The following is a 27,928-nucleotide window of genomic DNA, read 5'->3' as shown; positions in this document are numbered from 1 at the left end:
TTCTCATTAGAAGTGTTTGGCTTCAACAGGTTTCTTCGGTTCCCAGCAACACGTTACTGCATGGATGCGCGTATGGCATTGGCGCTGGGTGAATCCTGCCCTTACAGCTCCTGAGGTTGTCGTGTCCTTGTTGAGTCAGCGTGCTGGCTGTGCTGAAAGGGTGGCGCAGGACCATGTATCTTCCGTTCATCACTGATTCATGAGTAGATTTCTTCTGGTGATAACAAGCGAAGCTTGCTGTCATTTGCATGGTACGGCGGACAGCATGGAGATGCTGATGTCTGCTGTCTGAAAGCAGATGTTGAAGATAACCGTTTAACTGAGTGACGAGTGAAGATACAGCACGCAGTAGGTGAGAGGCTTGGAGGAGAAATGAATCATGATTTTATTACCCATACACTAACTGTGATCTGCAGCAGAAATCGCGAATACACATTTTTTTAATACTGTTTTTGTAAGTCCCATTACTTAGATAGGATGGGAAGATGTTCTTTCTTCAGTGTTTCTGTATTTCTTATGCTTTGATCAAAATAAATTATAAAATCACAGAATGGCTTGGGTTGGACCTTCAAGATCATATAACTCCAACCCCCCTGCCGTGGGCAGGGATGCCTCCCACGAGATCAGGTTGGCCAAGGCCTCATCCAGTCTAGTCTTGAACACCTCCAGGGGTGGGGCATCCACAGCTTCTCTCAAGCACCTCAAGCATTTGTACAAAATTGCTGCAAAAATGGAAGACTGATGGAATTTCTGGGTGGGAATACTTCTAAAATGTGTGGGAACTGATTTGTTTGGGAGGACCAACATGTTATAAAAAAGTAGTTTTCTGTTAGTTGACTAGAATTCTGGCATGTACTTCTGGGGGTAATTTCAGATAAGTTTCTTTGTAAGATTTCCAGCAAGATAGGGATACCTTTTTTCACAGGTGTGCTTTTTATAGGCTGGGCTGATACATGGTCTTGTTACAAAGGGCAAATTAAAAGCAATGCAGAATGATTTGGCAGCCCCAGATGTGTTGCAACTTGGGAGGGGATGAGACAACACTGCCTAAACCTGGGCAAAGTGACACGGCAGGGAAGAGTGAAGCTTCAGCAAAGCTAGAGTCAGATGAGTGGTGTTTTCAAACTTCCACCTGTGTGCAGCAGTTAGGTTTGAGATACTTGGAGAAATGAGCCTGTAATTACTCTTCTGCCCATTACTGGTGTAATGATGGATCTTAAAAGTGAGGTGATAGAACATTTCGCTTGTGGGGTAGCCCATCGCATCTGCAGTTGAGCAAAATTATTACTTCTGAGCTCTGATGAGATCCTACCAGTTTTTCAATGTGACTTTCAATTTAAGCCTCAACTGTTGCTTTCCCATCTCACTCTTTCTCCCATTATCCCATCAGCTGTGGTTTTCTCCTTTACAAAAATCTGGTGAACACAGCAGAAGTGTTCTTATTAGCCTTAGGAACAGGCAGTGTCTGGATGCGCAGAGCCTTTCACACTCATATACGTCATTTTGCCAAGTTACTGTGGTCTAGCATGGAGTTTTGTAATCATGTAAATTAGCTTGCATCTAACTGTCTGGATGGAGTGCACGTGGGAGACTTCCAGGCTGCCTGCAAGGTTCATGTGTTTTTGAGAAGCTGGCGCAGCTGGCCACAGGTCTCTCTGTCAACTCTCACAGTAAAATCAAAACCAAAAGCCCAGAGACTGTTGTAACCAGTGAGAAGAGGGATGCGAGACTGTACTAACAGCCAGAGTGTTTGTGGAAGTGTTGCCTAGTGAAGTTATCAAACTTTTTTGGGGGCATCTGCTTAGTAGGGACTGCAACAGTTGACAGTGTGTGTGGGAGAGCTTTTGGCAGTTCTTACAGACTGTCTCTGAAAACTTGCTGAGAAATTTTACATAGTTAGATCTTACTTTTTCCCCTCTCATTTTGGCCCTCAGGTTTGACTCTTACGCTGTTCCAGGGTTCAGTGTGCGTTAATCCAGTCCAATAGAGCACATACATTTTTATGCATTTGATCTAGGTCAGGCATTCTTATTATTTGTTCACGTTTTTATAACTGGGAATTCTCGTCCAAACCAGTTGGCGTCTTTGTATTATGGCGGTTTACTGGGCAATCAGCTAAATGGCATATGAGATTTAAAAAGTAGAAATGCGTGCAATATCTTTATAATATTCATAAACTTGAAATATTTCAAGATTTTACCTTTTTTGGTGGTGGTTGTTCTTTCTTTACTTCAGAGAACATTTTCTTCTTCCCAGCGTCTCAGTGCAGTGTTTCTGTGTTAGTATTTCCAGGGCAGCAGGGAATGTTTACATCCAAACAAAATCATTTTTCTTTGATTTTTTTTTTAATTGTGAACATTTGTAGCCAATAAAATCCTTTCCACTTAACTCTGTCAGTATTTAGCTTAATTCTGTAGATTCTGTGCAGAGTCTAACACTCAGATTGCATTCAGCGTCAGTTTTCTGAATCTTGTAATGCTCGTGTTGGACCTGCACCTTCATCAGTGGATGCCAGAAATGTCACTCACCACTTAAAATGACAGTTTTAATGATCTAAAGTCAGGAATGGCTGTTTAAAAACAGAAACGTGGTTTACATTTGCTTTAGATACTACAAGCACCTTCTGCATTAGTTATGTTGTTCATAGCGTCCATAAATAATGCAGTGTTTGGGATAGACTGATAAGTTTATTTGCATATGAAGGCTTAACCCGTTATTGTGTGTGGCTTGCTCTTCAAAGGTAATCACAGATAGTTAAAGGGCTGGGTGTGCTGGTTGTAAGTGATGGGGCTGTCAACAGTGAGCTGCAAGACAACCTGTCTTTTCCTCTATAGATGGGGCAAGACAGCTCCTTGAAATGTGTAATGCAGACCAAGAGCTCTAACCTGCCCTGCCGAGACAGTCCGCCCTCTCCTTTGGTGTTCTGGCCTTTATTTTCCACTGTAGCTCCCCTTCTCCTCTGTTGTTTTGTTTTGTTTTGTTTTTTTCCCCGCTCCATGACAGTCCAATGTTACTCATGCTGATGCTTGGAAGGAAGGAATACCGCTAGTACATGCAGATGCTTCCCTACCACATACAGCTCTTCCACGCAGTGCTAAGCAAAAAGAGTTTTTCGCCCTTAAAGCTGGGGAATTAGGTTTGTACAACTACTTACCAGAGGTTCTGGGGTTAGAAATGTTTGCAGTGCTGAGTTACTGACAATGAAATAAAAATCAGTTCAAGGTTGGAAAATCTGTGGGGGTTCTGCTCAGGGAGTATGGGTGTGTATCTTGCTGCACTTGGTGTGCCTATGCAGATAATGAGAAAGAGATTTGAAGCAATGGGCTTCTCAAAGTGCTCTGGATTGAGAGAAACATTTCATTTTCTTCTTGTGTCATTTTTCTTGTCCTCTCTCCCTCACCAGCAGTCTCCCAAGCCAGATGAGTGGCTCTGTTATCAGCTACTGGTGGATACAGTCTATTAAACTGGTTTGTTGAAAGGAATGAGGAACTTTTTACATCTCCAAGAACAGAGATTTTCCAGAAGAAGCGCAATGCATTTGGTGGTATTGAAGGGCAAAAATGTGACTTCAGGGGCCCAATCTGTTCTCTGCTTCCCCATTTAGGATAAGCAGATTCAGCCACACCACTTAATTATGTTATAGGCCAGTGGAAAAGCTGTGTGTAGAGTACCTCAAGGAGGTTCAGTACCAGAAGGTAAATATGCGTTGCAGGCCAATACATGAGCAGAAAAAGGAGCCCTGGCCTGCAAGTGGAGGTGAGCAGGCTGCTGGTGATGCCGACCCACGAAGCATGAGGGCACCTCAAGGAACTGGTTACGGAGCTCAAGCAGGGAGCTTGGAAGATCACTCTTTGTGTTGCCTCTTAGCATACTTCGGAAAAAAAAGAGACACAGAAAGCGCTTGGCTTGTATGACTGGAATGTGCAACAAATAACAATAACATATAAGCTACAGTTGCAAATGGTTTGGGGAGAGGAGAGTGGGTGGGTAACTGGTATGCATCATATCTGAAAACATGCATTTTTTATTTTAAACATTTTGATTGCATGCAAATGAATAGGAATTGAATTGAATCTTTAACTGTAAGCAAGGTAGAGAATGATATGTTTACCAGTGCATTAAACGTACTTAAAATATTCTGTGGCTTTAACAAGCATTTAAAAACATGTATTCTTTTTATCGGTGCTGGAAACATTGAAAACAAACTTTTAGCGTGTTACAATACTGTTGCACTGTTGAGAGCAAGGCAAGTTACTCGTGGCCCTGAATTGCACAGAGGTATATGCAATCTCAGTTGTTCTCCTTCAGAAGGGAGAGGATTGGATAAGAGCATCCTTTACCCACTTCTCATATGAGGGGCATGCTAATATGGAGTTGTTCCCGAAGTTAAGAAGCTGTGAATGAGACCTTGGGCCACGTGGTGCCCCGCTGGAGCCCCAGTGGAACTGTTGGGCTTAGAGATGCACGGTATCTTTTTGCTTCTCTTAATCTCTCTAGCCCATAGGAGTGATCAAATTCCACAGAGCATGGAAACCAAGAAACTCATCTCTTCTGTTCCCCCCCCCCTCAGTATTCCTGCAGCTCCAGTCTTGAGACCTTGTTCTGTGAAGCTGCTGGGAGAGGGACTCATTGGATCCAACCGAGAGTAAGGTGTGGAGTATTGGTAGAGATGTCTCCTCACTGTTGTAAGGGAAGTGCAGTGAATGCTACTAAGCTTGCCCCAGGAAATGTTGCTTATAGTTTGATTTCTATTTCACATCAGTGGAGGCCCAGACAAGATAAACGTGTGTATTGCTATGGCTTGTGTTGCCTTGCAGTTTACGACAACACACCCTGTGTGTCAGCACAAACTGGCATGGGATGATGTGGCGGTGGTAGGAGGAGAAAACTATTTGACAAAATGTATCCTGGTGAGATGTTTGACTCAGTAGCTTAACTTTGCAAACCACAGGGTAGTAAAAAGTATTTTACCTCTTCTTCAGAATGCAGAAGGAACTTTTTTGAGTTCGGGGTGTTACCTTAAGCACATGTGCCTGTTCGATGTAGTGAGCCTTTTAAAAATAGTGTTGCAAATGCTGGGCCTGGTCAAGCAAGACCTTGAAAGCACTAGAGTGTTAATTCTCAACATCTTTGACCATTAGTGTGTTCTCAAAACTACTGGTAATGCAATGAACTTCTGTATTGCTATTTAAATGCCTGTGGAAATCCACCATGAGTTTCCAGCGTTTGCATGAATTTAATGAACTTATTTAAAGGACCTCCTTTTCTGTTTATTTTTTTCCTGTGTGAGAAATGCTGTTGTTAAAAGGAGAGTGATTTCAGATACCAATGAGAAGACTAGAGCTATATAGGGGATTTCATAGACTTCAGTTTACCTGATCCTCCCTTTGTAGCTGTACAGTGTGAAAATAGGCCGGACCAGAGTCAAAGAGCCAGAAGTACCTGGTGGGCCAGTGAAGAAGGGCAAGCCATTTTAGACATCTGGGGACAGGAGACCTGCCTTAATGTTTAGGTAGATGACCTTCACTGTGATGTAAGGATTCGGGGGAAGCAGAAAACAAGCATACCAATATGTGCACACACCACGCGCTAGTAGGCCACACAGCCCTCTAGAGAAGAGATGAGGTCTGGGGATGGCTGTAGATTTCCTGCTTTTCCTTCTTGGCACTTTGTAGTGCCTGTTGTTGAGAATTTCAGAGGAGGGAGGCATCTGTTCACCACTCCCTGTAGGTGCCTGGGCAGAGCAGTTCAGAGTTGTGCTGGCACAGCTGTGGGCAGGCAATCATGGCTGGAGGCCGGCGGGACGACGTGGGGCCATGGCTGCAGGGAGGCCGCCTGAGCTGGCCATGCTCCGGGAGCTGGTGGCAGAAGCAGGAATTTCACTGATGTCTAGAAAAGTTCAGTTTTACAGATTACGACTGCAGAACGTCAGGTTGCCTGAGAAAACACAGTCAATGTTAAACTGCAGGAAATCGGCCTACTCTTTGCTCAGAAGCCTTTTTCAAACAGTGAGGACATGGCAGAGTCTGTCGGCCTTTGCTGCATGTCGTGCTGAAGGTGGTCAACACTGAGGCGCAGCTCAGAGATGATAAAGATGCTTTACACAGGGCAAATTGTCAAGTGTGCCATGTAAATAGCTCTTCACTGTATTTCCTGCTGCGGTTTCTACTCCAGTCTTTGTCCTGGAATTTCGTCTGTGGTTGGGTTGGGTTGGGATTGTTTTGGAGCAGAAGTTCCCAGGAGGCAGGCAGTGGCGGTGCTCTGAGTAGAAACTGTTTAGAGCCCTCTGAGACATACTCATGGTCTCCCTTCCGTGTGTGCTACTTCGCTTTTATTTATGCTTGATTTTATCTACTGTTGTTCTGTTATAATCTGCTGTTCATCTCGAAATCCCTTTGCTAGCTAGCGTGTATGAGAAGCTCAACCTTTGTATCCTCTAGCTTGTTTTGTTCCTGTTAGGTCTCTTGTCCTCCGAGACAGTGTGCTGTTCTTTACAGTACGAGCTTCTGCTTCTCATGTTCCTAAAACAAAGCTTAGCCACGTGACCTTGGCTTCAACATTCTGCCAAAAAATACGTCTAAACCCATTTTGTTTAAAGTGACGCTGCTCCTCCAGCGACTAGGTAATAATTATCCCAAGTTTTCTCAACAGATGGGCCCCGTATGTTCAGCATCACACCTGTGTATATTTATTTACTTTAAAAAGTATTTCCAGTGGAGTGTTTTCATTGTTGAAGGTTTATTTTAACAAACTTCAGTGTGAGGAAGGTTGTTTGGTTGCTTGGTTTTTGTTGTTGCTGTTTGTTTGAAAACAGCAATTTCCATAGGACAGAAGGGTGCAGAAAACATATCTAAATTATTTTAAGATACTCCTTTTAAATACGTGAAAGGAGAATAGATTAATCTAGAAATCTTGGAATTCGCACAGAAATTTTTCATTTTACTTCAAGGCCTTGCAGTACATCATGACTGTCTTGCCATAATTACGTGCAGCCTTTTAATGTACAAAGGTGTGTGCGCTAACAGAAAATGAGTCTTGGCTTTTCCATTAACAGCGATAGCCTACAATGCAGGTGGGATTTTTCAAAACATTATATCAGAAACTTTAAATTATTCCTCACTCCATTTACAAGATAGCCAAACTGATATGAACCAATCTGTAGCACCGTCTTTAGTTTCTATTTTGGTGGTCTGGCTTGGAGCCAGACCTTTTTTGTTAACTTGGAGTTTTTCTGGCACAATTTAAAAATGGCTCTTCTATTATTCCTAACATTTTGCAAAATCTCCCCTCCGAATAGGCTTTTCTAAATTAACCAGTGCTTGTGCAATTATTTTCTACTTCTTACAAAACCACAGCTGAAAGAAGCAATTTAAAAGCTTGATTGCCACTTTAAACTTGGAATTTCATCTGTCTTCAACATGAAGAAATTCTCATTTCAAGATTGTTTGCAGCCATTTCTCTGGCCAATATTAATAGGATTTTTTGGGTGTGCACAGACTGTAGGATCTAGTGCTTAGGGATTTAGAAATGAGGGGCTCTCATACAAGTGATTCCAGATGGTTGGATTCTTTAGTCGGACAATGTCCTGACTCTTCCCAGGATAGAAATTGCACCAAACGTCTCACAATTGTAACATGCTGCCTCTCAAGAGGCATTTGGAGTATCTAGGCTGCATTGTGCCTTGGTAATGTTGCACTGAAATTATCCGATCCAGACTTGGAGAATAATACTGAGCCTTCCCAATGCCAGTATGAAGAAAAATCACCTGAAAAAATCCCAGCAAGTGCAGCCAAGCAAAGAAAGCTGACCCCATGGCACATGCCAGCCCATAGCACGGGGATGGAGAGCGCTGTGCAGCTTCACTCTCAGCACAGGGGAAGGGAGATGTGCAGTGCAGAGGCAGCAGAGCTAATCCCGGGATTAGGCACTGTAGAGCCCTGGCAGCATCCTGGCCATGTAGGTCTGGCAAGTCCAAGTCCTGTAGGACTTGCAGCATCAATTCGCTACAAACTGCCCCTAGCATGACAGCAGCACGCAGCAGGAGAGCAGCTGCTTGTCTGTCCCTTTTGGACAAGGCAGATGTGAACCTCTAGCATGAGTTAGAGCCAGGACTTGACTCATGCAGCAGCCTGGGCATGCAGTCACACCAGTCCTAATGGCAGCAGTAGTCAGACCTGCATGTGACTAAGTTTAATGTGCTTGACTACCTTTATTCTTCTTTTCCCCCGATATATAAAGCTAATTTTATGTAAGTACATTTTAAAAATAAATATAAAGCTAATTTCACTTTCAAGCCTTAAATGTATGATAATGGTCTAAGCATAAATAAATGAATAAATGTCCATGTGTGTCTGTTTCATTTGAAACCACATTTGCAGCTATGCAGTCCAGAAATGTCTCCTGGAGTCCTCAGGCTTTTCCTGTTACTCAAGCAAAGAGGGAATCTGTCTGAAAGACAGCCGCCACACGTGCTGTGCTGCTGGTAGCTGCAGAGGTGCTGCACAGACAAACTGCAGCAGCAGCCCCAATCTGAACTTCATGGGGGCAGCTGATATCTTGACAGCTTCAGCCCTGCAAACTCAAGACATCCCTTATTGAACGAATCTAGGTACATAGAGTGAGGACAGAAAAATAGACCACAAGCAGTTTGTAAGAAATAGTGTTTTCCAATTGCTCTCTTGGTGCGCATCATTCTGTATCCCAGGAATATTTCCCACTGTCAGAAAAATGTCATGTTTTTAAACAGAATGCATCTTCACATGCACAAAGTTGGTATCCACTAAGCTTCACTATAAACTTTTCTTTCCTAGGCAATAAAAGTTCTCATTATCCTCCTGAGGCACTAACAGTCTTTTCATTTATTGCTTTTAGATCTCCCAGCAGACTACAGAGCAGATAACAAATGAGTACTTCGATTTTTAGAAACTTTTAGTGGATGGTATGTTTTCATAACGCAGAAATTATTACACATCTTGTCCTTCTGGCTGGAGAAATGAGCACTAACATATTGCAGTTTTAAGGGGGTGAATTCATTCCGAGAACAACCATGTGTCCTGGGAAAAAGATGGGAAGAGATAAACAAAATAAATAAACATTTGGAATGGAAATGGTGAGTTAGTAGCTGTCTGAAGTAGAAAGCAAAATCCAAGTGTATTTCTTTGCATGCATGTGTTGTAGTTTGATATCTTAAATCGAGAGAAAGAACACACAATCTGCCCATTCTTTCTAATAACTGCCTGCATGCCCAACTCTATTAAATATTGTTAGCAAGTCCTAGCCAGCCAATGGATTGAAATGGTTAATTCTATATATTGTTAATTCTAATCCTTTTTATTCCCATTAAATTTAGATACTGATTTTGCTCTTAAATTGAAACCTTACAAATGTGCCAGCTCTGCTGTTTGGTTTCAACCATATGTACTCATCAATAACTGGTAAGATACCAATTAACGCTGTAAAAATGAGGTGGAGGCGTTCTGCATTCAGAGTGTTAGGGTTGGATCCATCCCCCTTTGCGATGCTCACAGGTCAGACGAGGATTTCACCGCTGAGGGAGGGTGCCTGGCTGACATGAGTCAGCAGAGCTGGCCCTACGCCTGGCCTCCTGCCATCGTCGAGAAGTGCCTGCTGAAGGCGAGAGCTCGCGGTTAGCGCACCGCTGAAATATGCCTCTTGGCACCGGGGTCCCTACGGTGATCCAGCGCGACTTGGAGCAGTCTTCGGGCCAGCCTCGGAGCAGCACGTTGGCACGAAGCCGCTCTGTCGTTCTCTGGGATGTGCCGAGCAAATCCCTGGCTGAAAAGTGCAAATAAGGCCTGGGGCACGCTTGCAGGCTGTGACAGTAGCTGTGTGAGCGCCTGCTCTGCCCCATGCAAGGAGATGTGCCCTGGGGAAGGGTGGACGTTTGCAGCGTGCAGGGTACCTGTAGCTGCTCGGGATGAGTCTCAAACTGATTTTTCATCTCTTTATAGCAAACCGAAAGTTGAAAAGAAAAAAACACTCTCAGTATGTTTGAGCTGAATTTCTGTTTTTCTCATTTTTTTTTTCAGATTAAACAAAACATTATTAGGCAGAGTTGGAGGGGGTTAATAGACCCCGCACTGTTTCTATGTGTTAAGGGAGACACGACATTAGAGAAGGCACCTTTCCAGGACACCATATGCTCCTTGTCAATACAGGCCTACAGTACAGAATTGGTTGTTAAATCTGAAGCATTCGTCTTCTGAAGTTTCTCGTGAGCTTTCTATCCTTTACATGGAGTTCCTACCCTGTTTGTTTCTTTCCTCCTCTGCTGTTTATTGTTGCTTTAGTTTTTAAAAATTCTTGCTGTGAGTCAGCTCAGCTCAGTCTAAACACAACACCCCTGTGAATGTTTCTCCCTTGCCTTACAGCTGCAGCCCGCAGCATGCACTCAGTGTCCTACGAGTGCTGCCTTGCCCCATGCACCAGAGCCTCTCTGCACCCCAGCTCCCCATTTCAGCATCCTCTGCTTCTCTCCCTGTGCCCGAGGCTCTGTACGTTCCCACTCTGGACTTTCTCTTTTCTCCCCGTACCTTTGAATGTTTGCGGGTTTGCCCTCTTTCTCTGTTGTCCCTCGTGCTCAGGCCCACAGTGCTGTGCTCCCCATGTCCCCATCCCGGACCCGACCCCACACTCCTCCCACCCACTTCTGCTCTACTTCAGCGCCACTCTCCCAGCTCACCCTCAAACTAAGAGGCTCCGTCCTGCTGCTGCTGTCGTTTTTCCTTTTTACTCACCGGCACGCCTAACTAAGCAGCTTGGGACCCAGTTAAAAACAGGTTGGGTGGGTGGAGGTTTGTTGTTTTGTTTTTTTTCCTCATAAATAAATAAATAGGATCTGTCATGAATTCCATGGCTCGAGCCAGCAAAGAAAAGGTGGAAATACTCTTGGCCTACTGGAAATATCAAAGGTAAGACGATACGCTGTGGGACTAAGGAGGGCAGATGAAGCAAATCCTGGCCTGCATCTAAAGAAGCATGGCCGGCAGGCCAACAGAGGTGATTGTTCCCCTCTGCTCTGCTCTCGTGAGACCCCACCTGGATTGCTGCGTTCAGCTCTGGGGCCCCCACCACAAGAAAGACATGGACCTGTTAGAGTGGGTCCAGAGGAGGGCCACAAGGATGATCAGGGGGCTGGAGCACCTCTCCTATGGCGACAGGCTGAGGGAGTTGGGGTTGTTCAGCCTGGAGAAGAGAAGGCTCCAGGGAGACCTTACAGTGACTTTCCAATACCTAAAGGGGGCCTACAGGAAAGCTGGGGAGGGACTCTGTGTCAGGGATGGTAGTGATAGGACAAGTGATAATGGCTTTAAACTAAAAGAGGGGAGATTTAGATGAGATATTCAGAAGAAATTCTTCATTCAGAGGGTGGTGAGGCCCTGGAACGGGTTGCCCAGAGAAGCTGTGGATGCCCCATCCCTGGAGGTGTTCAAGGCCAGGCTGGATGGGGCTTTGGGCAGCCTGGTCTGGTGGGAGGTGTCCCTGCCCATGGTATGGGGGTTGGAACTGGATGGACTTTAAGGCCCCTTCCAACCCAAACCATTCTGTGATTCTATGATTCTGAAAAATGACACTCAGTTTTGCAGACAGCTTTTGTTAATCAGCACTACCATCATTCAGTAATCTCCTTTTACAGTGAGTCCCATATGGCTGTAATACTACCTAATCTGACTTACCTTTATCCTTCAACTTTCCAGCCCTCAGGCCTATGGCTCCATGGCCCCTGTGGTCAAGAAACCAAACCGCAGCTGTCCCTTGAACCTGTTGCTTTTGCTCCGTTGTCATAACCTCTCACGGGCAAGTTGTAATCCCCTTTTTGTTTCACGTGCCTGGAAGTCAATTAGCTGCAGTGTCTCTCCCCAGGAGATGTGTGCTATTTTGCTGTTACTCTCAAGTCCACTTCCAACCACTGCTGGCCCCCCTAAAAATGAATGTTCAACCAAGCACAGTGTAATAAAACCACTGTCTAAGAGTGACTTGAAGAAATGCTGAACTCCAAGTAGCTCTGTGCTACTGTGGCATGGCCTATACAGAGGAAAAATGAATGTTGGCATTGACTTGGCTGATCCAGCTAGTCCTCCTGTCACCTCAGTACTATGGTTCCTGCTTAGTTATTAATTTATGTTCTAGCCCGTAGGAATTCCCAGTGTGTACTGTGCCTCATTAAAGGAGCTGAGAGAGGACTGAAAAAGCAAAAACCAGCTTGTTCCACCTCCACTCCCATTTACCATCTAGTGATGCAGAGCTCTGGGCCTGCATTGAGTCACAGAGAAGGAGCACCCATACACAGTGCTGCAGGCACCTGCTCGGTGCTTTCCCAACATCAACCATGCCCACAGCAACCTCCAGCCTTTTTTGTGACTCCAACACGTCTTGCGTTGCGGGTCTGCTGCCAGCAGCATGCGTGCAGGCAGGAGAGCGATTATCTGGAAAGGTGAGGCAATGCTGTTTCACCTGCGACACGAAACCTCCCAGCCTCCAGGGCCATCTTGATAAGGCAAGTGCCCACCTGCTGAAAGATATCTTAGAGAAACGTACCTCAAGAACCAAAGTACGCTTCTGACAAGGTCTGAGACAGCTTCGTGAGAAGCCTTTGTCTTTCCCTTCAGTCGCATGCTTTATTGTGGATACGAGTTTGGGAACAGGATCGTTGTCAGGAGAATTACATGTGCATTCAGGTTTGCTACCAGGAAGAAAAAACAGCAGCAGGCTGAGCTAAGATGTCACTGTAATCCAGCCAGGTGAAAAGCAAAACCAGATCAAAACACTCCCTTGCTTTGGGAGGCTGGGATCGTCTTCCAGCCAGCTGATCTCATACCAGGTACCACATCACACCACACCACACCGCACGTTCCTTCCCTGCTCTTCCCACAGTAATGCACAAACAAAAGAATAACCACTCATAAGAATTCTTGCTAAAAAATACCATAGATACATCAGTTTAAAACTTAGTTACAATATGGCATTGTTAAACACAAAATGATGGTTTTTTTTCTTAAAAGCTAATGTACTGCACTTTATTTGTGGGAAAGTCACTTTTACAACGTTTTCCAGAACAAGATTAAGCTAAAGCAGTTTTCTTAAGAAATGAAGTTTTCTTTTAAAATCAGTTACGCTACCCCATCTCTTCCAACCTGGGGAAAGCAAAGCAAATGAGAGACAAAACTGATCCAAAGCCCACTGACTGCAGGGGGAGTTTTGCTGATTTTTAGATTAGGTACTCCTGTAAAAGCAATATTAGGCATGGTAATAAATACAGAGTCCATACTACTGGATCACCTGGAAGTACAGATCTGATGCTGCTAGATGTGAATACCTCTGCATTATGCTGACTCAGAGTGCTAAATATGTTATGTATGTTGTTTTTATGCCAGCTGCAGGAGGATAAACAATACCTCAGCCAAAATAACGTGTTACGATGCTTTATATAATACCTTATCTATAGGTTATGTAATAACAATTCAGACAGACTATGCAAGTCTCTAGGAGAAGATATACCTCCCACTTACATATTTTGAACCAGTATCAACCAGCAGAGTGAGTTTCTCTAGCGCTTTGTAATCTGTGCCTGTTAGATATGGTATGAGACACCCTAAATTGTCTTGTCAAACCACAGCCTAAGCATGTAATAAAACAAGCTATTTCGCACAAATTTTCAATCTTACAAGCACAGGCACATAGCGTAAGTCTCCTCTGAAAACATGCACGTGGCCAGGGGAACCCCTTGTGTACTCAGAATTAGTAATTAGCTGAGAAGTTGCACAAAAGGGGCATTAATCCGTTACTCACACATTTCTGTTTGTCCATAAACCTGGGAATGTTTAGCTAATACCCCAGAAATCATCCCAGGTCAGAAGGAAATCTTTCCACCCTTGGATGGAAATACGAAGCAAGATGGACCTTTCTGTACGTTGAGATCCAAGCACTGGTGCTGTTACATGTTTGCACAATCTGGGTAGCACAGTTTCTCAAGAGGTTCATGCACTGAGAGGTCCAGAGGTTCTCAGCAGTATCAGAGTTGCACTTAGTACCTGAAAATATGAAAAGGGCATGTTCTGAAAGAGTGTTCTGTTGTTAAAATATGAAGTGCTATTCATCCCCTTGCTTGGCTCTTCAGTAGAAGTCAAGTACCAGGAAGAATATTTGCAAATGCCTCCATGAAAAGGGATCAAGGACGCCTTTGCAAATCATTTGCACCAGAAATCACCTAGTTGAAAAATGCTGTCCTCTTCTCAACAACATCATCTGTAAATGGTTCTGTAAAGGGTTCCTGGGAATATTATTGCATGCTTAAATGACACCTGAAGCTACACAGATCTGTGTTGGGCTGAGGCTGAATACTTTCAAAATGATATTTCTGGCTGTATTCAGCCCTGTTGATTGAGAGGGATAATTAGCGTGTTACAAAAAGTTTGATTAACTTCCATACTTGTTTGATATCAGAACAAAAGGAAATCGGTGGCAGCGATTTAAGCCTCACAGATAATCAGATATTTAAATGTTCTTGAACAGAAAAGAAAACCCGAGGAAGAGAGTATGTCCCAAACCCAGACCCTCTTCAGCTTACTTCTGGACAGGTGAATGGGCTTCAGAACTCCCTGGAAAGTTTGTTTTGCAGGAAATGGTTGATAAACTTTCCCGTAACCAACTATAGCCTCTTTTAAATTGTGAATAGGATGAGTTTTATTCTTCTCTTGTTCACACTTAGATTCTTTCACTTAAATGTTATCACTGGAGTGTGGGAGGTGGGAGATATAATCAGATGAAGCATTTTTCTTACTTCTGACCATGTTTAGCATTAGAATGATGTGATGTGATTGTGAAGGAGGGATTAGATTTGTTTATACACTGAAATATCATTGGAGTCTGATAGTATTTCTGTTCATTTCTCTTTAAGTAACCCATATCTTTTCCCATCTCTTAGTTTTTCTGGGGCTTCATCAGTAAAATGTCCTTCAGTCTTCATTTTTAAGTTTATGCTTTATAAAAAAAACCATAGTCTTCTTATAAATCATGCCCTCTCTATGTTATGCTCTATAGGTGTAAGTCAGTTTTCTCATATCTCCTTTTCAAAAGGTATTTTAACAATTTCTCAGGACCTTTTTCTAGTCCTTGGTATTCTCAGATATGCACAAGATGTAAATTTATGCTGCTTTCAATAGCCAAGGCTATTCTGCTTAACAGCTTAGTATACATGATCAGAAGAAGTTTGGACTTTACACAAGTAGTCTGATATAAACATTTGGCTTCAATAAATAAATTAAGTAGAAATATGAAAACAGCAGTGTCATGTAAAGTGATTTAGTTTACACAGGAACCTAAGTGAAAAATGTCATCCTTTGGATGCCAAATACTGTATAAATATGGGATAGGAATGAGCCACTTACTCCAGCTAGCATCTTTATAATCCCAGCATTCTGTCTGTCCAATGCTAGTATCGAAAAGACCAATCTTCGAGGCAATTGGAAACGATCCACTTCATAGGTTATTCAGCCTTTTCCAGCTCTCCTCCTATGTTCCTTACAATCTGAGAAGACCCCAAGATCCATCTCAGTCCCTATTGCCCACAAAAGAGACTCCAGCCAACTCTAGCTCTCCTGAATTTGCAGGTTTTGTCACCAACTGCCAGGGCAGCCTGTGTTCGATGCCTGATGAAGAAGAGTCCTGCAAACCCCCTATGGCCTCTAGGTATTGAGATGTCAGGCATCACAAGAACAGACTTGGACAAGGAGTCAGGACCTGTACTCCTCTGGGCACTAGAAGGCCTCTGGTTTGCCAGACACCTTTAGTCATTCTTTACTGACACATGTCAGGAAAACAAGCACAACACATCTTATACACTTGGCATTTGATGTCTCGTCTATTCCTCTTTTTGTCTTTCTAGCAAGCTGTCAAATTCAGTTACCATCAAAGATTTTCACATTTTTCCCAGTCCTGGGTACACTGTCTACAACGAGTTCCACCCTGGCCTTAGGTTACCCACAGTGGCTACTGATCTACTATACTTCTCCTTTTCCCCCTTAGTTAGTAAAACATCTGTTAAACATAGCTTTATAGAACGGACGAGCTCTTTGTGATTGGCTAAATTAAGATTTTAATTTGGCCCTTAATCCCTGGTAAAACTGCATCTTACCCAAGTCCAGGGGTAACTAAACTGGTGTACCTTAACACTGTTAAAGCACAGGGTGCCCATGAGTACCTGAACTTCTGGACAGGCAAAAGTAACCTATGCAGGGCCATGGTAGATGTCAGGGACTGATACCTTGAATACCTTCAATTCAGTTTTATAAACACAGCACACTGTGTATGGATCAAAGAAGGACTGATAATTACTCGCCAGAGAGATCAAATGGGCCCTTTCCAGTTTAACTTCACTACAGCAAATTGTTTTTGGAACAAGGAATTAAGAACACTAATACAGACTCGTACACCTAACCAATAAAAAATTACTGCTTATTCTGTGTCTGCATTTTTTGTTAAATTTCTGCCATGTGAGGTGGGTGATGAATTGCTGAAGGTGCCAGACATGGCCAGCACAATGGGTCAGGTGAGGAAGGTGTAGATTTGCCTGCCTGTGACCGGACTACACCAAAGTGGGATGGACTGAATCACACAGGCAGGCTGACGAGGCCGATGGGACAGCACAAGATGTGGCACGCAACACTAAATTTCCTCTTGGCAAAGCACCCAAAATCTAGCACCCACAAAACAGACAGACAAAATGAGCAAAAGACCTATCAAGCTGTTTTCTGTGCCTGTTAGTGTGGCTGTTTGTTCTGACCCCCAGGTGACTGCCGGTGCCCGAAGGCAGCAGAACACCAAGAACCTCCCACATCACCTTCACTGCCCTGTCCCCGACAGTCTGGCATCATCCTTGTTTCTGTTCTCCTGCCCTGAAAACCAGTGGGAGGCCCTGAGGCTCCCAGGGGGAACCATGAAGTATTCAGGGATGATGTTCATCTCTTGGTTTTGGATGTGATAAAGCAGGTGCCTACAGTGCTGTTACACTGGTGGCCCTACAGCTTCCATTACTTTCCTCAGTTTCTGTTTAGGTCTGCCTCAAGCCCTGAGCCCCCTTATTCCTACAGCAGCCATAGCGATGCAGCGTCAGACACACAAGCTGGGTGTTACAGCTTCAGGCACCCAGCCACAGTCCCTTTCACAAATGCTTCTTCCCAGAACCCATAATGGTCCTGTGCCTCTGCCCGAGCTGAAGCAGATTGAGCCAAGAGGCCCAGGGTGGTGAAAAGGCCCGGGCCCACCTTGACCGCGGTGAGGAAGGTCCCACGGTGGACTGCCAAACACACTCAAGGCCCACAATGGCATTTTGGGCACTTAAGTTGGGCATTTAAGTGTCTGCACCATTTTAAAGTCAAGTGGAAAAGCCTTGCCTACAGATAAAAGATATAAAGTACTGTTGCCTCAGAACATCATGGGCCTGATAGTGGCAGCTTATGCTGACCTGTTCACTTCCCTGCAACAACAAGGGGCTCAAGATCAATATGAATTTAATGACTGTAACTCGCTTGTCTCTCTCAAGATCTAAACGTTATTAAAAAGACAGGTAGTAACAATAGGCTTTACAGGAAAATCATTCAGTGCTTCCTCTTTCTCCATATTAGGTGAAAATCCATTTTCCCCCTCTGTATTCTGTTTTGTCTTATAGCCAAGATTTTTATTCTTTCCCATGGTTGAAGCAGGATCCCCCGCTGCCTTTCGTTTAACTAGTTTAAATGGAACTGCATCAAAGTGTTCCTGTAAATCTAGATTAACCAGAGCATATGCATTTCCCAGATTGCCTCTAAATTCCCCTAAATTATGCACACAAATATAATGACAAGAAGAACAGCTAAGAAGCTTTCTCTTTCTGAAAGATGAATTGGTCTTAATCTTAAAGATTTAGGCACAGTTTAAACCCGACATTTAAATAGATGCTAATATTTCACCACATGTTAATATGCTTTGCTGAATAGGAACTGAGTTTAGTTTGTGCTTCATTTCCAACAAAATAGGGAATTTCATACATGGGCTTATGTGCTTTGCTGACTTTTTGGGCCTCCAGCAAAACAACCAAAGAACATAGATGAGCCCACCAGCAGGGAAGCTTTTCTGCTTTCTCGTTTTGAGGTGTATTACATCTGACAGTTGTATTTGCAAATGGTAAACAAATTGCACTGTGCATTCTTTAGATGAACCGTTCTTCCCTGGGAAAGGCTGGTTAGTCAAGGGCATGCTAGTAGCAGAAGGCAGAAGAGACAAGAAGGAACAGAGATACACTCATTTAGCACAAAATAAATATGCTGAGAAAGGAATAACTCAAGGCTTGACAGAATATGAAAAGACATTTTTAATTCACTATGTAACAATGATAGCAGCCTGAGTAATAGAAAAGATGAAATTGTTGTTGGTGGTTGTTTGTTTGTAATTAAGTGTATACAGTCCCCTGATTTTTATTAACAAAGCATGGTGGGAACATTTATATTATTAAAATAATAACAAAGTTTAGATCTGGAATTGCACAAAATAAAAGAAAACAAACAAAAAATACAAATAATTGGGAAATTAATTTTTTGTTGTACTGAATTTAAATATTAAGTCGTTAGGCAGATTTGATTGTGAAAAACAAAACAAAACAAAACAAAACACAGAACTATCAGAGTAAGAGGTCTTACTCCTACTTCACTGAAAAGCACTCCCTTAAGATGGGATAGTCTGGGGCTGTGGTATTTTCTCTACCTTAGAAATCTGAATCGACTTCTCTCCAAAGCTGAGAAAATGCTGCAGCCACCAGCTGCTAGACTTGGTTAGAATAAGGGTTTTTCCTCTTGACACTTTTCATTCCCAGTGAATAATTGAACGGTGACCAGGGCAGGCGCAGATCCAGGTCCTACCTCCCGAGAGAATGCCCCAGCCATCAGCCTGCAAAGTCACTCCTGATCACTTCAGTGTTTCCACGGTAGTATTATTATACACAGTCGAACAACATTCACAGAAGCCTGAAGGACGCCAGAAGCCTGGATGTGGGAAACGGGAGAAAGTCTCTGACAATGAGGGTGTGGGAAAAATAAAAGCTTTATTTTTTCACTCCTACATTCAGATTGGTTTGCCTAGCCTTCCTTATAACTTAATTAGGATGGACTGAGTGGGCAGAAGGGATGGGGAACATGTGCACTATGTTTCTGAACTGGTTTCCAAACCACTCACAGCTTGGAAGTAAAAGAAGGGCTGAAGGGTGGAGTTTCTCACTGCACAGAGATCTACATGGATCTGCGAATTCTTTCCCACACCATCTGTTGCTCACCACTTGTAGTCCTTGACTCATAAACTCACCTCTAACCTCTACCTCATGCCAAATATCCCGCATTTTGTAATCATAACCAGGGCTACAGATTGTCTGCCCACAGCAATTTGTCTCAGCTTAATCCACCAATTTGGGAAGAGCAGAATATAATGTGGGAAGACATATAACTGCTCCCAGAACTCCACCCCTTCCTACACTTATTTTTCCAAAACCCATTAGTCAGATCCTCACTCTGAGGACAGCAAAGGCCGTTCCTGGTTATTTCCCATGAAGCCAGGACTGCCACCCCAAACTACCAGGCTCCTTTGCAAATATGCATCATGTGGAGAACAGAGTGGAGGGCTTTATTGTTTGAGAGAGATTTTTTTTTTTTTTTTGAACACTTTGAAAAATTACATTCTGTTCCAAAGTAACTACATGCCAAGTTTCAAACTAAAGTTATTTTGGGGTCATCCAAGCAAGCAGGAAAAGAAAACACACGTCCTCAAAATGCTTTGACTATAGAAATTTTTGTTCAGGGTTTAAATAACTCAGGAGATGCCTAGAAGACTTTTGTGAATGATAAAAGAGTCACTTAAAAGCATATGGGTCAAATAAAACATGAAAAATAACAAACTACGGGAAAAATTATTAACACATGGAAGTGTGAATTTAAAACATTAACACCAGTGTTACCTACTCTGTTATTTCTTTAATGAAAAGAATATAAGTAGATTAAGTTAAGAAATAACATTTTCAGTATGGATTTTTCCATGTCAATTTCTTTAGAAATAATTCAAAAATATTCTTTTCATGTAAGATGAAAAACTTTTAAGAATGCTTCAGGGAATATATTCTCTATTAGTCTAGATATTGTAATTTGTGCTTTCCAAAGGTTACCTTGCTAGCTTTTTTTTTGCGTTGATATACCATAAATTGCATAGTCAAGATCTTGTTGCACTAGAGACAGCTAAACCTTTAAAGAATGCTGAATCATTTTCAGTGGCACTCTGTTTCTTGATATTTGGCACTTTGCTTTGTCTGACTCATTCAATGTACAGGTACAGAAGCAAAGGAAGGAACAGAAGGTGTTGCCTGCATGACCTTACGGAATAAAAAGGCATGTTGTATCTTGTTATCTGAAGTATTTTTAAAAAAGATTTTTTGAAAGTCTCTCTCTCCCTTTCTACTTTGAAATCAGATAACCACGAAGAACAGAGCTTAGAAAAAGAATGGATTTATGAAAGGAAGGATTTTACTATATCAGCATATAAACTAGAGATACGTAGTTTGTTTGGCAGTGTAAGGACATGCCCGTCTTTGCAAAACAAAATTTCACAGTTCAAGAGGAAAAGTGCAGTTTGCCTAGCGTACTTCACTCTTTGAACAAGTGCACAGGGGCAAATTTTAGTATCAGACACTTTAATGAATTGCCAATTTATACTCTTACAGCTACATGAGGAAAAATCTTGACCCTGTGCATGGGCTCCCCCTTGCCCCTTTCTGAGTCATGCAAAAAATATCCGAAGAATATTTCTAAGATCTTGTGCTCCAAGAAAGGAAGCAGGAGGTGTGGGGAGCTGAAGTATAAGAGAGGAGGCTAGAAACTGTGGCATGGGCAGGGTGGAAGTATCTTACATCGAATTTGTGTTGTTGGAAGTCTTTCATGAGCTAGAAAGCCTCAGAGCAATGCTCTCAAGCTTCTTATTTGGAAAGGATACCAGGCCACTTCTTTATAAAACAAAATGTCATTTCATCTCTCCCTTCCCCACAAAACTGGGAGGTGGGTGGGAAAAAGACTTGAGGAAAAACAAATGATTGTGGGTGACAAAAAAAAATGCAATGGAATTGGGCAAAGTGTCAAAAATGTTAAATAGGAAATGGGGAAATAGGGAAAAGAAGGCTTGCTGGGGTTGCAGAAATCACAGGAAAGAGGAAAACAAGAGCCATTTGTGCATCCCAAGGTCCCCTCCAAAAGTCAAGGACTTCACCTTAGTCCCTGCAGCTGGTTGAACTCAAGACTTTTCTGCAGACCACATCAAGGGACCGCCTCTCTGCAAGCATCAATACCCACAGAGTGAATTAAAAAAAAAAAAATCAAATGACAAACAATCATTCTTTTGTGTTGTTGGTGCTGGAGAATGGAAAAGGCTGAGTCCTAAGGCAGTTCCTTCACAGCCCGGACAACCCACTCCAACAGCTTGGGATGCTCCCTGGTCCACGGCCCTGCTGAGCTCCATATATCCAGAAAGTACTGCTTTGGACTTCAGTTTCAGCAAGCTGCTCAACTCTGCTTGCTACAAAATGCTTATCCACCTAGTTCTCCTGCAGTGACCTGAGTTGTTCCTTTCCCACTCGAACTGCATGTGCCCTCTTACACACTGCTTTGCTCAGCACTTCTCTGGACACCGAGGCAGCCATAGGAGCTGTATTTTCTTTTTCCGTTCCAAGCTCCTGACTTCAGGGCAGCAGCTTTCTGCATTATTTATGATGCCTCAGTGTGAAGGCCAGGAATAATGCAGGCTTACATTCCAAGAAAGCATCTTTTTCTCTCTCTTTTTCTCTCTTTTTTTTTTTTTTTTCCCATGCAAAACATGCACAATACTACTGCCCACAAAGATTGCATTTTATACTGCAGACAATTCATTTCCATGGTATGTGGTATGTATAAATACCTTATTTCTCTTTCTTCCCCTGTAATATTTTCCCTCCATAGCCATGCAAAATAATGACAGACCCCTACATGAAAACAGCAAAATTTTGTATACATTCCATTTATTTATCCTATCTGGGCAGGGTTGCACATGTGTAAAGCCTCAGTGAATAGCCATTTAGTTACTTCTGATTATGAATATTTTACATTTTTTTTCTTTTTTTCTTTTTTTTTTTTATTTTTTCCCCAATTCCTTCTGTAGCCTCATTGACCCCACTCTGCTACTGTGGTCAAGCTTGTCTCAGAAAAAGTGTGCTCATAGTCTCCTAAGAGTCTTGGGCCATCAGAGGGCAAATCTGAAAACTGAAGGCCCAAGGACTGTACAGCCTGCTGCCTTGATGCCTGCAGGCTTCACACCTCTATGCCTTCACCACTTCACACTCCACAACTGCTGCACGGTCTGTTTAAACCAAAAGGATGCTAAAGTAGCTGGAGTTGTGGATTGGTGTAAGGCAGGCAAATTGGTCTTGGGATAGTCTGCTCTTGCTTACAAAACCCCTGCACCTGAGTGTAAGCTGCCCTAATTTTTCTCTGCTTAAGACTATACTTAAATAGTTCAAACATTTGCTTTGCTGGTGTCTTTATTTTCATAGAATCACAGAATCATTAAGGTTGGAAGAGACCTCCAAGCTCACCTGGTCCAACCATCCCCCTGCCACCAATGTCACCCACTGAACCATGTCCCTAAGCACCACGTCCAGCCTTTCCTTAAATACCCCCAGGGACTGTGACCCCACCACCTCCTGGGCAACCCGTCCCAATGCCTGACTGCTCTTTCTGAGAAGAAATGTCTCCTCATTTCCAGCCTGAACTTCCCCTGGCACAACTTGAGGCCTCTAGTCCTATCACTAGTTACCTGCCAGAAGAGGCCGACCCCCAGCTCCCCACACCTTCCTTTCAGGTAGTTGTAGAGAGCGATAAGGTCTCCCCTGAGCCTTCTCTTCTCCAGACTAAACACCCCCAGTTCCCAGTCCCCTATTTGTTCCTCACAGGACTTGTGCTCCAGGCCACTGGCAACACCAAACACCACGAGAATCTTGCCAGAGAGCCAGGTTTGTAATGCAGGAAGCTGACTGAAAAGCTTTGAGGTAGTGCGTTTGTTACAGTTGCTTTTCTGTGCTTTGTCAAATGTGCATCATTACTTGCATGTGTTTCGAACCTGTTCTGAACACAGAGATTTAGCTCCCTGCTGACTTTTAAGTATTATCACCATTTTACAAGACAGAAACCAAGGCAAAAGCATTGATGTCAAGTGTAATTGGGATGTCCACCTGGAGTTATGTAAGTCTTGATTTTTTTTACCGACTATTTGTTACTGTATGTTGTTTGTATTTCAGCATGGTCTCCCACTCAGTTTTGGTACAGCTATAAGGTCTCAACACCTTCTTCAGATCAGCCTCCTTGTTGCACGCACAGTTGTGCCAGGACAGCTGACAGAAGTAAGGGAAAAAAGAGCCAAAACCAGAAACTTCTTAAGCTGCTTTATGGAACCCTGGTCTGAGCCCTTCTAAAATTCCTTCTAAAGTCTCCACTGATCCCATGTAGTATAATGCTTTTGACCCAAAGGTCTCTAAAGCCATGTCTACAACACTAGAAAAAGCATGGCCTGGAAAGGAGCTTAAGCACTGGGCTGCTAATTGCCCATTATGCTTAATTGTAAGCATGTGTCATGGAAAGGTTTTGGCTCATGTCAGCTAGCGCTGTCCCAGACAGTATCCAGATCAGGAGATGGCATGTGCCGTGGCCCAGTCCAGCAGGCAGTGTGAACCAGGGAAAAGCCACAGAAGCCTCCCTCCCCTCCCTCTCCCTTGCCCTATCTGTTTTTGCCACCCCCACACTCCTAGGGCACATCATGAATATTCTCAGCTTCGTACTAAAAAAACATGACTCTGTTAAGCATTTATTGCAAGAACTTAAAAGGAACAGCCAAGACAATAGCACAAACAAAATAATAATTACTTCTTTGGACCACAGGAGGGAAATGGTTGCATTGTAACGTGGATGTGGCCTGGTTCTGGCACCTGGCCGGAGGACAGTCCTTGCCTGGCTTTATTCAGCGTTACAAACACGGCCCGTTTGGCTTCACAGGGATGGCAGAAGACACATTTGTGATGTTAAGCCCACCATCCTGCTGAAATCCTTGCTAACATGAGGGCATCAGAATTGACAAAGACTGGTTTTGTTTGGTTTCCCTTCAGCAGAACAAATGTGAGCTCTGTCCCTAGAAGCAACCAATAGTTTTGGCTGAAAACTCTCTTTGAAACAGATACTAAATGAGAACATCAGGAGGAATATCCTTCACAGGTAATGATAACCTCCCCATCTGTAGCTTACAGAAGCAAAGCCCTTTGCCAGTGATACCTGTAGCTTCACAGTAAATTAGGTGTTTTTTTTGTGTGTGTGTGTGTGTTTAAGGTCTCTCAATTTAATTATGTTGAAGCAGGAAGTACACTTCATTTAACTGATGTTAGGATTTCTCTCTAGAGCTGTTTCATGGGAAGAAACTTTCCTTCTTTTTCTCTATTTAGGCTGAAGGTTTATAAAGCCAATATAAACAGCTGAAACGAGACTAACTACCAGGGCTTAACTTCAGGAGATTTGAAGGGAACAGTGTTTGCCTTGATAAAATGAAGCACTTAGTTCACAGAGATCCTGAATACTTGTGTTCCCTTTATTAAACATTTACCACTGGAGCTTTTCTGAGGATTATATCAAAGAATCTGGGATAGCGTTATGTTGGTGTTCAAGTTAATTTTTATTAACTTCAAGGAGAGCACAACTGGGATATTACTTCACCAAGGTGCTGATAACATATCCTCTGTGCATCACAATCCTGAAAGATTTCTATGCAAAAACACTTTTGAAGGGTATAGGTTGGGCTGTTTCTTATGAACTGTGCTTTGATTCTAACTGACTCCTCTGCATACTCCTTTGAATGCCCTGTAATATTAATGGGAAAACTTATATGATGCTAATACTAAAACCAGTGGTTATAATTACATGCAAAAGACTGAGTGGGCAAAAAGGAAGAATGTCACTGCCAAAAATAATGTATCCTCTTCCCTTGGTCAACCCCAAAACAAATAATTTTGCTTTCAAACAAACTCTGCCGATGTCCACTGTTAAACGAAGGTATAGGAAAAAAATTACACAATCTTAAGGGATTTCAGTCTAAGCAATGTGATGAGAGACTCACGTAGCCAAAACACTCTTAGAACACTTAAAAATTTCTGCTTGCAGTTTCCTGGCCTGAAAGAACAAAGGAGGAACTTTAAAGAAAAACTCATTGCAGGGCTAAAAATAATTCAGTGCTTAAGCGTAATGGGGCTGATGTTTCACCAGCATTTATAAGAAGCATACTAACACTGTGGATGCTGGAATTCATGCCAACACTGCCGGGTACACCACTCACCTCCACTGCCCTGAACTACATGTGGGTCAAGTAGTGAACCGACTAGGTTGACCCAGGTAACTACACACCTGCCAACCTAACATCAATCCCAGGCAAAATAATGAAGCTCAGGGAGGATTAAAACAATAGTAACTATTACAGCTATGTATATATATCATATCAAACTAATTGCATATGTCTTTAGAATATTACAAGATCAACAATAAAAAATATCCATACATGACAGACTTCTACTAAATGCCTTGCCTCGTCTTGATCCAAGCATTTACCCAATATATAGGAAAATGCAGTTTGCTCGCATTAGGAGAAGCTGTTGATGAAACTGGTTCCCCTTGGAGGCAAAGCTGTTTGTTTATTACACACAACATCTCAAACACAGCAGAAGGCTGTGTTTTTGATCACTGCTTTAGGCATCCTTTTCAGCAAGAATTTTGCTGGAAAGGCTTCCCCTAGACTTCTTCTTTCAAGATGTAAATGTATTCATAGGGCTTACTCATGTCTTTTGTAGTACTCTCCTCTAGACAAGAAGAAAACATTGATGAAATAGGTAGTGAATCACTGAGCCAGTATGTATCTTGCAAATACGCATATTTTGCTTGGTGGTCTGCTAGTGTTTGAGAGTCAGTCATATTGTTTCTTAGAGATACAGCTATATCCCACAGTTTAATGTGATTTAGACCAACCTACAATTACTGCATAATTTACTATAAGCAAAGTGTGTGTGTCACTACTGTTGCTTCTGGAAATTCATTTTTGCAGTTTGTGTTCTAGGTATACAAAACCTTCAGTATACTGTTTAAATAGTCAACTTGAACAGCAGGGTCTCTGAAAATTCTTTAGTGGAAACCCAAATGGGCTTGTTTGAATATTTTAATCTTTTAATACTGTCTGACCACAAATCAATCTCTGTGATTCTAAGGACACAAACATAGATTGGTATTTAAGATGTATTCTAAGACAGTCTTTTTTTTTTTTCTTTCTTTTTTCTTCCCCACTGCAGATGTGGAAAACAAGCAGATATCAGTAAAATCAGATGACTAATAAGAGAAAACAATGAATAAAATAAGGTTGTACATACTGCCACAGTGAAATTAGAAACGTATGATCATTAGTATAGCTAAAAAACAACAGCTGCCACCCTGTGAGTGATGATCGTTGATTTTAGTGCGCAATGTAGGTGAGTTCATAAAGAAATGGGAAATGGTGTTTAAGATCCTTGTGTCCCGCAGGCCCCCTGAGGCACTGCCACCCTCTCTGGAAGCACCCAGCCCTGGAGCCAGTCAGCTCCACTCTGTCCCCTGAGCACTGCCCTCGCCCCCCGTGCCTCCCCAAAGCGTTGTGCAGAAAGGGACAGGGCAGGAAAATCCCCCCAATACCGTTCCCAGCGAGACCCAGTGCCTTCTTTCCTGTGGTGCAAGAGAGCGACCCCAGCCGGGGCGGCCACAGGTCTCCCCCCGTCCGGCCTACATCTCCCAGCATGCCGTGCGCCCGCCGCCATCTTGTGCGGTGGCGGCGCGGGCGGCCGCCCGCTGCCCGGCCGCGGAGCGAACTGCGGCGGTTGCGTTGTTGAAATAAAATCCAGTGTGGGGCTGTCTGCGGCGTGCCTGCCGAGCCTGCAGTGAGCCAGGAGCCGAAATACTTCATCAACAAACCCTTCGTGATGTGCGGGGCGCTCTTTGGCAGGGGGGTCTAGAGGGAAGGCGAGGGTTTCCTCTCCCAGGCTGCGCCGTGTCCCAGGGGAGCTGTAGAGCCGTATTTCTTCCCCGCCGGAGAGGCAGTGTCCTGGGAATCCACCGAAATATGCAGCGGGTCAGCTCATCCCGTGGCTCAGAGACCTTAAACAAGGACTGCTCCACTGGATGTTCCCAGCTCTCATCCAGCGTCCCTCTCCTTGGCATTTTGGACGTTGACCCCAAAGAGACTGAACCTGATAAAGCCACACAGCCTTTGGCTTCTATTTTTCTTTTTTTTTTTTTTTTTTTTTTAAGGGACTTGCTGGCTACAAGCATGTCGTTCAATTTCAAGCTTTGCTAAATCTGATACATCTTTCATTAGGCTTTTGCTTATATGTTATACATGACAAACTCATCACAGATCTTGCACATGCAATATGTATATGCATGTGCACAAAGCATATTTTCCAAGTGATTACCACTTTATTTATTTATTTATTTATTTATTTTTCACTGCTCACTCCACTGCTGTGGAGAACTTGGTACCTTTCAAAACTGACGTTTTGTTTGTATTTAATGTTCTGGTAGCTCTAGGCTTTTCCTGCCTAACACCATCACAGAGCCAATGTTTCTTAAATGTGCCTACCTTTCTGCTCTCGGAGCTCCCTCTGGATGGATTTTTGTTAAGTGCACCCCGTGTCCAGGTTTTTAAAAATCCTGCAGTAGCGCTGGTGAGAGATCTGGCAAGGTGGGAGATCTGCTGGCACGGGTGATGCACGGTCAGGTGGCCAAGGGAGATAAGGGCAGATGCCATCTATCTCTGAGGAAAC

At 43.2% G+C, this 27,928-nt stretch overlaps 1 protein-coding gene and 1 long non-coding RNA gene across 2 annotated transcripts in view; one reads left to right on the top strand and one right to left on the bottom strand.

The window, feature by feature from the left end:
• LOC310885434 (uncharacterized protein) overlaps positions 1–11,575 on the top strand; it is a 17,850-nt gene extending 6,275 nt beyond the window's left edge. Inside the window, exon 3 of the mRNA XM_083808849.1 lies at positions 30–11,575. The gene's annotated coding sequence lies outside the window, so the exon portion shown is untranslated. The remainder of the gene's footprint in view (positions 1–29) is intronic.
• Positions 10,820–27,928, bottom strand: part of LOC310885449 — an 18,157-nt gene continuing 1,048 nt past the window's right edge. Inside the window, exon 2 of the long non-coding RNA XR_014574805.1 lies at positions 10,820–27,928. This is a non-coding gene — a long non-coding RNA (uncharacterized lncRNA).

This window comes from Anser anser (assembly GCF_964211835.1).
Source record: "Anser anser genome assembly, chromosome: 1".
NCBI lineage: Eukaryota > Metazoa > Chordata > Aves > Anseriformes > Anatidae > Anser > Anser anser.
This window is presented reverse-complemented; position numbering and strand designations above follow the sequence as displayed.